The 16,140-nt window shown below is 41.9% G+C and overlaps 1 protein-coding gene and 1 pseudogene across 1 annotated transcript in view; one reads left to right on the plus strand and one right to left on the minus strand.

Annotated features, from left to right (window-relative positions):
- Nucleotides 1-16,140, minus strand: part of LOC126095433 (lachesin-like) — a gene marked incomplete at its 5' end in the record, with an annotated part of 731,549 nt that overhangs the window by 679,910 nt on the left and 35,499 nt on the right. The gene's annotated exons all lie outside the window — the stretch shown is intronic.
- On the plus strand, nt 15,515-15,632 carry LOC126095967 (5S ribosomal RNA; annotated as a pseudogene).

A 16,140-nucleotide genomic window follows, 5' to 3' on the forward strand; every position in this document is an offset into this window, starting at 1 on the left:
GAGTCAGAAATTTGGAAGATGAGGGAGAAAAATATCAAGTTTTAGCCACAGAAATGGATTACTGGAGACAAGGTGCTGGACTCTGCAGATAATTTCACATCAAAAACGAAGAAATTAGAAAAATAATAGAAATGTAGAAATGGAAGAGAACATGATGTAAACTATTAAGTGGAAGAGGTTACTGTGGTACAGTCGTTTAGAATGAGTAGATGACAACAGATGGTCGAAGATGTTACGCAGTGGATTCCAGAGGGAAAAGGGAAACTGCCAAGAAGATGAATGACAGACGTTAACGAAACTGTGGAATCTGGGCATTTCAAAGAGTGTGGTTGGGAAGACCACAAACTATGCGGTTTGTACGCTGAACTGTAAACAACTCACAATATAATTGTGTAAGATGTGTCAAAGTTTTTGCATCCAACCTCTAGGAGCTGTAGATCACGTAATGGGGAATAACTTCCGTTAGAGAAAAATTGTTCACTGACGCCTCCTGGAAACACTAGGCGTCCTTTAGCGTTCATTGCCGTGGAACAACATGATTTCACCGAAGTAGGAATGTCTGCTAGCTAGGTATGCTGTATACTACCTGCCAGAGTAGGTAGTATAGAAAGAATAGTTTCCAAAAAGAACGAATGTCTCTAACCGAATAAAATTTTAGAAGCAAACCAGAAACTTTAAATTTGCTTAGCCCAACCTGTTTCACATGGAGCAGATGACTGGCCTGCAGGCAACACACGTTGTATATGTTCATAGCTGAGTGCCCACGCCTTGCCACCTCTGAGGGGCGTAACCAATACAACAGGATTACTAGTGTTGCACAGTAGCACCATCGCCGGCCGGGGTGGCCGTGCGGTTCTAGGCGCTACAGTCTGGAACCGAGCGACCGCTACGGTCGCAGGTTCGAATCCTGCCTCGGGATGGACGTGTGTGATGTCCTTAGGTTAGTTAGGATTAAGTAGTTCTAAGTTCTAGGGGACTGATGACCTCAGAAGTTAAGTCGCATAGTGCTCAGAGCCATTTGAACCATTTAGTAGCACCATCGAACCTTTTCTCTCTGACAATACTTGTTTGCCGAGGCCTGATCTACCACTTCTACAAGTTTTATGCAACGACTTTGAAACACCCTATACAGGGCGTTCCCGTAAGAGCGTGCAAAAATGTAACAGGACATAGAGAATGCTCCCCTGAACAATTTAAGGTAGGGAACGTGGGACCGGAGAAGCCAGCTTAAGGACTTATGCAAGTAAAGGTGTCTAACGCTTTGTCTAGCATTACTGTTTTCCAGCATATTTACAAGAAACATGTGTATAAATTTACACGTACTGTGCTGTTTATTTACGTGTACATTCTTTATTTTCTTGGAGGAAAAAAAGAGGACGAGCCTGACTACTTGGATATGATGGAGGTATTTTTCACTTTACTTGTACATAGGGTGGCTCTGTTGTAGCGTATTTCATTGTCCCACGACAGAATATGCTGTGAATCAACTACAGGCCCATTCATTACTCATTGGTATTCAGAGACGTATAGTGCAGTACGATGGAGCAGTACCGTTTCTCAGAACTCACTGACATGCACCTCGTTTATTGGGAAATATGTTGCAGTGCTCTCGCTGCTGAAAGGCTCTACAGGGAATGACTTCCTAACAGGCATCATCCGTCGCGATGAGTGTTTATTTCTCTCGAACGACGAATGCGGGAGAATGGTTCATAGAAATGAAGAAACTAGGGACCTGGCAACATGAGGACCACTCGAACACTCGATTTTGAAGAGGAAGTGCTGCAACGTGTTGCAGCGGATCCCACTACAAGTACTCGTCGTATTACACGTGAAATGGACTCTACACATACTAGCATGTGGCGAGTACTCCACGAACAACAATTATTCCCATATCATCCACAACGAGTCTATGCAATGTGTGTAACTGACTTTGCACCAAAGATTGCACTGTGCCACTGGTTGCTCCAACAATGGATTGATCGACCAGATTTCCTCCAAATTTCCTTCATGGTGTCAGTGATGGTATTAGCAGTTTACTGCAACTAATGTAAATAAAAAGAACGCAGTATTTTAATTTTATTCCTATTATCTCCTTAAGATGGCTTCTCCGACCACAGGTTTCCTACTTCAAATTATTCAGTCGAGCATTCTTTATGTTCTGTTAAATCTTGCACGCTCTCACGGAAAGACCCTATATACAGGGTGGAGATACTTCAATTGGTGACTGAGGACGGTGTACTGAACAACTTTATATCAGTATTTACATCATTTCCTGACTAATGATTACAGCCGTTACAAGTCATATGTTTTTAGATTATTTAGTACCTCAACGTACATGTGAAACAAGAAGCCTTAATGCTTATTTTCCCTGGTTAGCAGGTCTGGTGTGGAGTGTGGACGCAGTACGGTAAGTCTGTACCAGCGGCTGCCAAACTACATACATCCCACAGGCCACATGCGTTCCGAGTCAAGTATTCGTACAATCCAGGCTTCTCAGCCATATTTTATAATAATAAGCATGTAGCAAGTAACAGCCAAATCCAGAAACGTGAACTAACGTTAAAGCCTTCTTATGAGTGTATAGCTCCCGGTTCAGTAACAAACAAAAAAGCTGACAGACATTAATATTTTAATTGACATTAATGAATTCGGCTGTGAACTAAGTATATCTGACAGCTTACCTCAAGGGCAGAGGGGTAAGAAGTACGCGTGGGGGAAACGTTTTATTGTTTGTCTTCCAGTATTGACAATTCATGAGTGTTGGCGACTGGAAGCAGCCAGCTTCTGTGGTATAAATTTGATACGGAAGCAAAGACATTATAGAGACATCATCTAATGTAGCAAGGAACATTAATTTAATAAAGGTAATACAACGATCTCGCCGGCCGCGGTGGTCTAGCGGTTCTAGGCGCTCAGTCCGGAACCGCGCGACTGCTACGGTCGCAGGTTCGAATCCTGCCTCGGGCATGGATGTGTGTGATGTCCTTAGGTTAGTTAGGTTTAAGTAGTTCTAAGTTTAGGGGACTGATGACCTCAGCTGTTAAGTCCCATAGTGCTTTGAGCCATTTGAACCATTTGATTGAAAAGATGCCGGTCGTGGTCAAATATAATAACTCAACCTGCATTCTTGGGTAGATGTTAAGTCCCATAGTGCTCAGAGCAGAGCACATTTGTGATTGTGTCTCATATTGTAATTGCATTTTAGTATAAGTGCAGTTACTTATCAATCAATTAATACTCTACTCACACATATAACACAACAACACTTCATCATTCAGTTACAGTGTCACAGCACTGGGCTCGCTGAGGGTGGCAGTAATCCGAAACAAAGGACAGTCGCACGAAGTGTTCCGAATGGTGCCGACTTTTAACGATCAGTACTTCGGAGCCAGCAGCCAACTTATCGCGCACTTAATATAGTTCTTCTGTTGGGGGCTCATAACATCCTAATTTATATATTTATTTTATTTTATTTATTTATTTTATAACAGTTGTAAATTGTCGTAGCTGTGTTGTGCAAGTACCAGAGCTCCAAGCGCTAACAGAAAACACTGATGCTCAAATCGTTACAGACACTGAAAGCTGGCTAAAGCCGGAGATAAGTTCAGCCGCAGTTTTTGCGAAGAACCTCATGGTGTTCCCAAAGTATCGGCTAAACACAGTTTGCGGTGTCGTGTTTGTTGCTGTTAGAATTAGTTTAGCTTGTAGCGAACTTTAAGCAGATAGTTTCTGTTAGTATGGACAGAGGTCATTCTTGGCAACGAGAGCAAAGTAATAATCGCATCCTTCTAACAACCTCCGAACTTGGATGATACAGCTGCTGAAACGTTCAAATAAAATTTGAGTTTCATTTCAAACATGTATCCAACTCATAGGGTTATAGCTGGTGGTGGCTAATTTACCCTCGATATGTTGCCGAAAATACACGTTTAAATCCGGAAGTAGGCATAAAACATCTTCCGAAATCGTGCTAAACGCATTCTCTGAAAGTTATTTCGAGCAGTTAGTTGATAAGCCCACTCGAATAGTAAACAGTTGTGAAAACATATCTCATCTCTTAGCAACAAATAAACTTGAACTAATAACGAACATCAAAACGAATGCAAGGATAAGTGAGCACAGGGATGTCGAAGCGAGACTGAATATTGTAGCCCCCAAATCCTCCAAAAATAAACGAAAAATATACCTACTTTAAAAAACAGATAAAAATACGCTTAACGTCTTGCTGAGAAACAATCACCACTCCTTCCCGATTTACAGTAAAAGTGTAGGCCAGGTGCATCTTGAATTCAAAGAAATAGAATCGACAGTAGAGAGACTTATATCACCTCAATTAACAAACGACAGAGCTGATCCCCCTTGGCACTAAGACTGGCGGCGATTTTTTACACGAGCTCGAAATCTAGCGCGGACATCACCGCGAGGTCCTTATAACAGTTTCCACAACGAAAATTTATCTCGAAATCTGGCAGAAAATCCAGAGAGACTCTAGTCGTATGTAAAGTATGTTAGCGGCAAAGCACTGTCAACGCCTTCTCTGCGCTGTAGCAATGGAAATACTATCGACGACAGTGCTGCCAAAGCAGAGTTACTAAACACAGCCTTTCGAAATTCCTTCACCAAAGAACACGAAGTAAATATTCTGGAATTCGGATCAAGAACAGCTAACAACATGAGTAACTTAACAGTAGTAGTAAAGCAACTTCAATCATTTATTAAAATAAAGTCTTCTGGTCTAAGCTGTATACCAATTAGTTTGTTTCAGAACAATCGTACACAGGCGCTGGCTTGACGGAAGATCCGTACCCAAAGACTGGAAAGTTGCAAAGGTCACACCAATATTCAAGAAAGGTAGTACTAGTAATCCACTAAATTACAGGCCCATACCGTTAACAGCGATATGCAGCAGGATTTTGGAACATATACGGTGTTCTAACATTATGAATTACCTCGAAGAGAACTGTCTATTGACACACAGTCAACACGCATTTAGAAAACATTGATCTCGTGAAACACAACTCTAGCTCTTTACATTCACGAAGTTTTGAGTCTATTGACAATTGATTTTAAATTAATGCCGTATTTCTAGATTTCCAAAAGATTTTTAAGACTGTACCACACAAGCGGCTTGTAGTGAAATTGCGTGCTTATGGAATATCGGCCAATTTATGTGACTGGATTCACGATTTCCTGTCAGAGAGGTCATAGTTCATAGTAATTGACGGAAAGTCATCGAGTGAAACAGAAGTGATTCCTGACGTTTCCAAAGGTAGTGTTATAGGCCCTCTGCTGTTCCTTATCTATATAAACGATTTAGGAGGCAATCTGAGCAGTCATCTCAGGATGTTTGCAGATGATGCTGTCGTTTATCATCTAGTAAACACATCAGAAGTCAAAACAAATTAGAAAAGACATCTGAATGGCAAGAAAATTGGTAATTGATCCTAAATAATGAAAAGTATGAGGTCATCCTCATGAGTGCCAAAAGGAATCCGTTAAACTTCGGTTACACGATAAATCAGTCAAATATATAAATAAGTGTCGCAACACGACGTGGCATGGACTCGACTAATGTTTTGAATAGTGCTGGATGGAATTGACACCATTAATCCTGTAGGATTGTCCATCAATTAGTAAGAGTACGAGAGGGTGGAGATCTCTTCTGAACAACACGTTGCATGTCATCCCAGACATGCTCAATAATGTTGCTGCCTGGAGAGTTTGGTGGCCAGTGGAAGTGTTTAAACTCAGAAGATTGTTGCTGGAGCCACACTGTAGCAATTCTGGACGTATGGTGTGTCGCATTGTCCTGCTGGAATTGTCGAAGTTCTTCGAAATGAACAATGGACATGAATGTATGCAGTTGATCAGACAGGATGCTTCCGTACGTGTCACCTACAGAGTCGTATCTCGACGGATCAGGGGTCTCATATCACTCCAACTGCACACGCCTCACACTTCGGAATGAACAATGGATATGAACTGATGCAGTTGATCAGACAGGATGCTTCCGTACGTGTCACCTACAGAGTCGTATATAGACGGATCAGGGGTCCCATATCACTCCAACTGCACACGCCTCGCATCAGTACAGAGCCTCCACCTGCTTGAAAAGCAGCTGACATGTAGCGTCCATGGATTCACGAGGTTGTCTCCATAACGGTACAAATCCATCCGCTAGATGCAATTTGAACGAGACACGTCCCACCAGGCAACATGTTCACAGTCATCAGCAGTCCAATGTCGGTGTTGACAGGTCCAGGCGAGACGTGAAGCTTTGTGTCATGCGGGCATCAAGGGTACAAGAGTGGGCCTTTGGCTCCGAAAGCCCGTGTCGATGTTTCGTTGAATGATTTGCACGCTGACATTTGTTGATGGCCCATTACTGAAATCTGCAGCAATTTGCGGAAGGGTTGCACTTCTGTCACGTTGAACGATTCTCTTTAGCCGCTGTTGGTTCCGTTCTTGCAGGGTCTTTTTCCGGCCACGGCGATGTTGGAGAGTTCAAGTTTTGCCGGAATCCTGATATTCACGGTAAACTCGTGAAATGGTCGTACAGGGAAGTCCCCACTTCATAGCTACCTCGGAGGTGCTGTATCCCATCGTTCGTGGGCAGAGTGTAACACGATGTTCACATTCACTTAAATTTTCATAACCTGCCATTGGAGCAGCAGGATTGGATCTAACAACTGCTCCAGACACTTGTCATATAGGTGTTGCCGACCGCAGCGCCGTATTCTCCCTATTTATATACCTCTGTATTTGATTACGCATGCCTATGTCAGTTTCTTTGGATCTTCAGTCTATAATGCCGTCTGTTCTCAATTTGGAAACACCACTCCCCACCTCATTCATTGTTCACCCATGCTTCATTAGTTCCTCATTCGTATATTGTGGCTTATTCGTCCTTTGTTAAGGAGACCATTGAAGCACTCATGTCAAAAAAATGGCTTAATGTCGTTTTCGCAATAGCTACTTCATTTATATTTCGTCACCATAAGACAGTGGCAGATGTTTCCATACTGTGATAAAACGAACTGCGAGCTAACTCCTTTACCCTTAACTGCCTGAATTTTTTAAAATTGGATATTTAAATTTATTTTCAATTTTTTACTTCTTGTGCATCTAAGTAGTGCATATAAGATATTATTTGACTCTTTTCTGTCTTAGTTTGTCTGTACCATAACGTGTCCATATGGACACGCTGGGCACTCAGATGCATATTTGAAATATTTTCTGTGATATTGAAATACATTTGAAGATATGTTTTATTAATCAGATTTTTAATACAAGTAAGGCAAAATTTGAACAAAATAATTCTTACAAACCAATTTGTAACACCATGCACAAAATAATTCACAATCATTTGTTTTACTTTCATGGTACACTTCAAAGCATTCTAGACACAGTCCTACATCACATTTCCCACATTTTGAGCGAAGAGCTGATGATTTCTGTTTCCAGTACAAACCTACACATCTTCTCTTCTTCTTAGTTTTATTGATATACTGCTTTATACCATCATATCTGATATCACTTGGAACACGCGATTTGTATCCACACATAGGACTGATAGACGGCCTGCCTGCTCCTCTTACGGGATTCGTATATCTTTTTAGGTAAACTTGTACAATTTCTCTTTTGAATTCAAGTTGAGTAGTCCTAGATCCTGTTCGTTTCTTCAGCTTATGTACAGATCAGCCAAGAAAGTAAAGCCCAGTACCACTTCTTGTTTCGAATGTTTATTCTGCACATGGCAATGTTTTTATACATCCTATCCACTCCTCCCATGTGTTTATTATAGGCTGTGATAATTTGAGGGCATTGAACTGTCTTCTTCTCCTTTGCGGAATATCTTTTTACAAATGATACAGGTTCAACTCCTTCACAGGTAGAAGCTACAGTAACCACTGAATTTTCCACCCATTTTGTGACTATAACACCATAATCCTTGCAAAGTGAAGATTCAAAATACCCTCTTTCCTTTTTAACTAGCGCTTTCTTTGAGGAAATTGGGCACGATTTGGGAGCTCTGTTTTCTCTGATAGTGCCTGTTGCTCCATAGCCCTTTTCTCTCAGGTATGACAGAACAGAAAAGCTTGTAAATAGGTTGTCAAAGAAAAAATGGAATGGCAGTAGCTTTACATCCAGTGTCAAATCATCTATCATCTGAACGAGTGGGGCAGTAGCATTACCAAACTGTGCTTCATACACTGTATTTGAATCGGGTGATTTTCCTTGATAAAAGGAAAAATTTACCAGATATCCAGAAGTAGTGCATAAACAACGTGCTTTATATCCAAATCGTATTGGTTTCCCACTAATAAATTGCTTGCAAGAGTGTCTCCCAAAATATTTTATCATTGATTCATCGTAAGACAGATGTTGCTGAGGAACAAACACTTTATTACATCTGTCTCTAACTATTTCAATATAGGGTCTAATTTTCCACACCTTGTCCTTTTCATCAAATTTGTTATTGTCGTTACAGTGCAGAAATCTAAGAATTTGTTCAAAACGATTTCTCCTCATGGCATTGCATACAAAATCGTTTCGTGTGTCTAAATTGTAATCCCAGTATAACCTCTTATTAGGGAGAGAGTTATAAGTACTTAGAATGAGGATCCCCAGAAAACACCTCATTTCTTCACAAGTTATATTAGGATTTCGAAAGTTCTTGAAAAGTGCATAGTTGTTTGACTCATCAACTAGGAATTGTATCAGACCATCATCAAAGAAGAATTCGAAAATTTCCACTGCAGACTTATCAACATACGTGTCAAAGCATGGATCAGGAAAAGACTTCAAATTTGAAATTAGTGCACCATGAACCCAGGTTTTTTTACATATTTCTGTTCCCGTAATCTATATTTCTGAAATCTGTTTCTGTGTGTGTGTCTGTTAATCTTATTTGTGCTTTAGCCCTGAGTGGTCTAGGATTGAGATTATCTGCTGTTCCTCCTTCATCCTCATCACCTGAATCCTCATCCGTGAGCACTGCTGGATCAGGGGGCGTGGTGTAAATTCCATCAGCCTGAGGAGCATTTGAATCCTCAAACAGGATGTCTAAAACATCCTGCACAGTCAAACCAGGGTCTAAAGATTCTGCCAGACCTCTTTTATGATATGAAAAGAGAAAAAGAAACGAAATCATTTTTGACCCTGCAACTGCCCAGCGTGTCCATACGGACACGGCTGAAATAATCACTTCATAAACAGAAAGTGAATCGATGGATAACAACTTTTCTCAAATGAAAATCTCTATAAATATATTTAGATATACTGCAAACAGTTTCAAATGCCAGGAGGAAGAAGTTCTTTACGAAACATTACTTACTTTACATCAACATGCTCCATTGCGGACGTCAAAGCACTCCCTGAAATACAGGCTGTCACAATCACAGTGTAAATAGTAACAATGAAGTGTTTACACACTGTACGTAAAATTCAAACCCTCCCTGAAAACTATGTGACCGCCAACGCTAAATATAATTGTAAGCCAACAATGAAGTAAAAACAAAACTAGTCAACAATTGTGTCCATATGGACACACTGGGAAGTTATGGGGATGTTTCCATACTGTGATAAAACGAACTGCAAACCTTTCTGTTAACTCCTTAAAGATTTTGAACTTCCGTCGCCCTAGAGACCTAGTTGGGGAAGCAAGACAACGTTGCGCACCGTCCTAACCCTCGGGATACGTAGCTAACGCTGTACTGCATTATGAACACGGACCAGGGATTAAACAGCCAAGCAACAGTTGCCTTGCCGTCGCCTCTTTAAACAGAAGTAACACGCTGTGTGTAAATGTAAACTGGTACACTAGGGCCACTTAAGGTCATTAACTGTCTGTCCAAACAAAGAGGTACTTGTTACTCATTGTATTTACTGTCCAAACAAACAGACTTGGCCTTCTTGTTAATTCAAGCAGACACTAGCTGCAGTTGCAATCAGACATCCATAATTAACACACTATTCTTTTAAGGTTTCTTACTGCTTCTCGTTCTTTTACGAAAATAATAGGAAAGCGTTTTCACTGGGAATAGCCACGAGTGAAATATTACAGGTATAGTAAGGCGTTGGGGATAAAAGCTGTTCTCTCTCTAGTTTTCAGGTTATCAGTTCGGCCTTTAATTTTATTTAACCGGCCATTAATGTCAAGTAGTTTCAAAGAAACTTTTGCTCGATCGGATCGATTTAACTTCTCACTGCTCTTCTAACATTCATCTCATGTCCCTGCTGCCGTTCCAGTCATCAGATCATTTAGCTTCGAGGTAATATTTCTTGACACGCTGTTGAAAGCAGTACAGCAAGTTTACTTCACGAAATCACGGAAAATGTCAACTAATCGCATTGGTAAATAAATACTTCCATCTATGGTAAACTGAATCCCTTTGGGGGCCGAGGCTGGAAGCCGAACAGTATTCTGTAGGCAATAGTCACGAAATTTAGCTACCCGAAGTGGACTGACTCAATGATGCAAGCTACCGCTAATTACGCCCAGTTTCTGTGAAACGGGATCATGGTGATGTTTCCAGTCTACCTTTAGGCAGCATCTCTTTGGAGGTGGACTGCTGAGTAATTTACTGTCAGATACAAACAACAACTTATTCTAAATGAAATTCCAATCGAATGAAGAAGGAAGGCTGCTAGAAGAACCTATCTAGAGTGATTGTTTCTAAGCCAGAACGCGAAAGAAAGTGAAAGGAAGACAACGTTTTGTGAGAAACTCTGTATCTTCAGTATAAGAAGGTATTCTTTGTGATACTTTATGTCGATCGTAGACTTTTCCAGAGCGTTTTAGACTCACGTTGGTGAGGCCAAGTCAACTATTACAACCGTCCCACTCAAAGAAAGGGCACGTCATAATATGATTCCGATCACACACTTCCACAGCTAACGAAATTACGAATAGAATGACCGTAATCACGGGTAGTGTTGTGTTGACAGAAGAGCCAACACCGTATTAGGAATGGAGGCCGAAATGCACGCGTTTTAGCTCACGCAGGCTGGCGTGAGGAGAGAAGAACTATACTGACGTGAGGTCTGTAACTTGACAAGGAATTAGAATTCAGAAAGTGGACGTAATTAGTTTCATACTTAATTTTAATCCATTAATGATGAACGTCGCTCTTGACGCTACATGATTCACAATATTATCTGTTCAGAATAGTAACTGAATATGGCGCCTTGCTAGGTCGTAGCAAATGACGTAGCTGTAGGCTATGCTAAACCGTCGTCTCGGCAAATCAGACAGACAGTGAGCCATGGCTAGCAAAGTCGGCTGTACAACTGGGGCGAGTGCTAGGGAGTCTCTCTATACCTGCGCTCGGTCTGCCATCACTGACAGCGGCGACACGCGGGTCCGACGTATACTAACGGACCGCGACCGATTTAAAGGCTACCACCAACAAGTGTGGTCTCTGGCGGTGACACCACAGGTTGACTACATCTGTATTAACCAAGTACACAAACTTGATAATCAAATCTCTTCCAAAAAATTACTTCAAAGGAGACGATTAACTGAAAAACATTTAGCAGGGATTCAGGAAACATAATAGCTCTTTATTCTCTCGAATATAGCAGTATTATCCGCAAGGAATGTCAAATTGATAACGTATTTTTAGATTTTTAACAGACTTTTGACACCGTTCCTCACAAGCGACTTCTAATGAAACTGCGTGCCTATGGAGTAACGCCTCAGATGTGCGTCTGGATTTGCGAGTTCCTGTCGGATGGGTCACAATTGGTAGTAACTGATGGATGGTTATCGAGTAAAACAGAAGTCATGTCTGGCGCTCCCGAAGAAAGCATTAAAGGCATCTATTGTTCCTCATCTACATAAGCGACGTAGGAGACAATTTGAGCAGACCTCTTAGATTATTCGCAGATTATGCTGTCCGTCTTGTAAAGTCATCAGATAACGAAAGCTAATTGCAAAATGATTTATAATAGATACCTGTATGGTGCAATCAGTGGCATTTGACTTTAAATCATTAGAAGTGTCAAGTCATCCGCATACGTGTTAAAAGGAATGCTCTAAATTTCGGTTACACATTAAATCACAGAAATCTAAAAACTGAAAATACACCTATTTACTTAGGGGTTACAATTAAGAATAACTTAAACTGGAACCATCACAATGTTATGGGGAAAGCAAACCAAAGACTATTTGTTGGCAGAACCCTTAGAAAATGCAACAGGTCTGCTAACGAGGCTGCCTACACTACGCCTGTCCGCATTTTTCTGGGGTACTACTGTGAGGCTTGTGACCCGCGTCAGATTCGAATGACAGAGGACAGGAAAAAAGTTCAGGAAAGGGCAGCTCGTTTTGTATTATCGCGAAATAGGAGAGTGCCGTAGATATGATAAGTGAATTGTGGTGGCAATCACGAAAACAAACGCTTCTTTCTTCGCGGCAGGATCTCCTCGTGCCGGCCGTTGTGGCCGAGCGGTTCTAGGCGCTTCAGTTTGGAACCGCACGACCGCTACGGTCGCAGGTTCGAATCCTGCCTCGGGCATGGATGTGTGTGATGTCCTTAGGTTAGTTAGGTTTAAGTAGTTCTAAGTTCTAGGGGACTGATGACCTCAGATGTTAAGTCCCATAGTGCTCAGAGCCATTTGAACCATTTGATCTCCTCGTGAAATTTCAATCGCCAACTTTCTCCTGCGAATGCGAAAATATTCTGCTCACGTCCACCTGCATAGGGAGAAACGATCATAACTCTAAAATATGAGAAATCAGAGCTCCCACAGAGAGCATTAAGTGTTCGTTTTTCCCGCATGCCGTTCGAGAACGGAACGGTGGAGAAGTAGCTTGAAGGTTGCTCGATGAAAAATCTGCCAGGCATTCAGTTGTGAATCGCAGAATCTTGTAGAAATCAGCAATGCGCAAAATTCTGAAAGTACCACAGTGTTATGGACGGATAGTGGACCTACTGTCAAACAATGATGTCCGAATAATTAAGTGATTCCCATAAATCACTTTTGTTAAATATCATAATACGGCGTTGACTGTCAGTAAAAGCCGTTTTCGGTCAAATTCTTTCGTGGCACGTGCGGTCACGTAGACATTTCTCGTCCACGTGTTGGCACCACGAGAAGAGGGCAACCCTAGAGCTGAAAATGCCCTCGCCTCCGCCGTCAAGACGTAACAGGTTGTAACGCCGCTTCCTTTGGACGAAAAGTGAGGAATATTAAAATAGTATCCCAAAGCCCAAAAGTCACAAAAATCAAGTTCCAAATTTCATAAAAAAAGAGAAAAAATGTCCCTCTTGGAATAATGTTGCTTGAATAGTAGCACAAAGATAGAAAAGAAATTCAGTACCAAGTAGCTTAGTTTCAAAATAAAATCATAGTAGATCGCAAAGTACCGTAATTAGAAATCACGGAGTAGGACGAACGATCTCAAAGAATACTCCTCATGAGTACCCTTTGAGAAGCGTGTGTAATACCTAAGAAAGAGCCACGCACTGTTACTGTGTTACGAGAGTTTGCCGGAGCAAGTCGTACCTCAGCGTGTGCTCGTATACGTGGGGTGCGACGAGATTGTTTTTTGAACGCTAAAGATTTGTGACCTACTACGACGCACTGAACTTGTAAGAAGCAAATCAGCAACTTCAAATAGCATATCACGTAGAATCCAGATAGTGAAAGATTATAAATTTTCTTAAATTGAATATTTCCTATAAAAGACTGGACACTACCCAAAATTAGAAACTATTAATAATGGACATAATATCTTAGACTGAAGTATACGTCATTAATCCCACCCAGACAGGAAAAGCTACTTCCTTACGGCAATGTTAGGATGTGAAAACAGTGCAACAAACCAGCATTCAGTGTTATTACTGCTTTAATAACTTCTTTCAATCCATTCAATATTGTGTACTCAGTGAATAATTATCTGTGCGACGACATTGATTGTCCAAGGAACGCGGCGTGCATAAGTACTCTTTGCCGCATTAACAAATTATCGCTCTGTTACGAACTATCAGGCTCTAGTAAACTGAAAAACGTTAGTGGAGATATTGGTGTTGTGCATATAATGAAGCTATGATTAATACCGGAATAGGAACTGATATATCCCTACGTGTAGCTGTGTTTAAAAACGCCATGGAGCACGTAATTGCTTGACTTGATCAAGACAAATAATACGCACTCCGTGGGATTTCAGCGCAGCCCAAATAGATTTTTTATGTAACGTCCGTATATACAGCTGTACCGCTAGTTAGCCAGACTGCGACGTTATAGGGTGTACGTCAGCACACCTTCCCTGTAGGGTTGGCGACGTGGACTTTGTTTTAGCTGTCGACGCTCACCATCCAGGTTGTAAGACGGCCAGAGCCACCACTCTCCGCCTCATTCGCTGCTCAGTTGTATCTCATTAGTTTCTCTTTCACTCACCGAGGCTTATCCGCTCTTTGACAATGTGAGCACTGGCACAGGAGTCTGACACCAAAACAGAAAACGACATGTTCGCTTCCATTACCTTGGAGACGGAATGGTAGAGTATAATCTTGCCAACAATTTAGTCGTGTCGCGAGAACTGGGATCGACGGACGCCAGAACTGAACTGCCTCAAACCTGTGGCCTCCGACCTACATTCTGTCGATAAGCTGGTAGGCGCTACGATCTATGCCGTCCCATGCAACGAATCTCTAAAACTCACATTCTTAGTGAACAACTCGTATTCTCTCTGTGTGTAGTTTACCACTTACTGCATTTGAAATTCGAAATATTTCCTTCGATTTTTACGCAATTATGTAGTTACTTTGTCTCCTGCCATCTTGTCGTTTCTTCTGTGGCACGTCTTCTGTCGGGTGGCAGTGACTAACCTTGGACGATCCATCAAAAGATCTCTCCGAACTTGGAAGCACTCACGTGTTGTCATCGACCCACGAAAATCCCCCGCAAGAGAGGCTTTAACTACATGCTCTTATGAAGCGCTATTCTCAAGTAGCTTATAAGCCCGGAATTATAAAGCACTAGCTGAGCACCTGGCGTTGCCCGGGCATGTTTATACTCCAATCTTCTATTAGTCCATCTCCTTCTCCCCCTCTCCTTCTCTGTCAATCTGCTCGTCCCCCCTCTGTTCATCTGCTCCATCCTCCTCTGCCGAGTCGTCCTTCTCCCCGTGTCCATCTCTTCCTCCCCCTCTGGCAGTTCGCGCTCTCCTCCCAACTCTATCTGTTCATCTCTTCCTCTTTCCTTACTCTGCCCATCTCCTGCTTTCCGTTCTCTCTATTTCCGCCTCACTCTCTCTCTCTGACCATCTCTTCCTCCCCCTGTCTGCACCCATCTCTTATGCTCACCTCGTAATCCATCTCCTCCTGTTTCCTTCTCTATTCATCTCCTCCCCTTCTCTCTCCACGTTCTCAGCACCACTAATATACGGGTCTCTCACCCCCACAGTATTTCTTTCCACACTGTAACTAATATATGCACCAAATTTGACTGAAATCGTTCCTGGGGTTCAGGATGAACTTTTTCCCCATGGCTTTGCTTACGTCCAGCCAACGGCCTTGCCGCAGTGGTAACACAGGTTCCCGTCAGATCACCGAAGTTAAGCGCTGTTGGGCTCGGCTAACACTTGGATGGGTGATCATCCGGTCTGCCGAGCGCTGTTGGCTAGCGGGGTCCGCTCAGCCCATGTGAGGCAAACTGAGGAGTTACTTGATTGAGAAGTAGTGACTCTGGTCTCGTAAACTGACATACGGCCAGGAGAGCGGTGTGCCTGTTCGGACGGAGTTTTAGTTGCCTGCGTCCACATATGTCAAATATTTCAAACGTATTTGTGCACATATTTCACCTGCACCTCTAACGAATTTTTCCCTGTAGTTCCATAGTTATGAAACCATATCTCCTGAATTACGTGTCGTACAGTGACAGAATCTTGCAGGTACACCCAGTGTTGTATGAGTCTGCTGTCAGCGAAATGTGTTGTGAATTTACTTACTGATGAAGTAGTAATAAATTAAAACGTCAAGTTTGATATGGCAATTTTTCACTAATCTCAGTTTTTATGAAGTCGTATATCCGTGTTGTACAATGATATATTTTAGTATGTGCATTCAGCGACTTATGTGAACATTTTCTGGGGAATGTGTTTCGATTAGAATTAGTAGAGAACACTTAATA

The sequence above is a fragment of the Schistocerca cancellata genome, chromosome 8, assembly GCF_023864275.1.
Source record: "Schistocerca cancellata isolate TAMUIC-IGC-003103 chromosome 8, iqSchCanc2.1, whole genome shotgun sequence".
Classification (NCBI taxonomy): domain Eukaryota; kingdom Metazoa; phylum Arthropoda; class Insecta; order Orthoptera; family Acrididae; genus Schistocerca; species Schistocerca cancellata.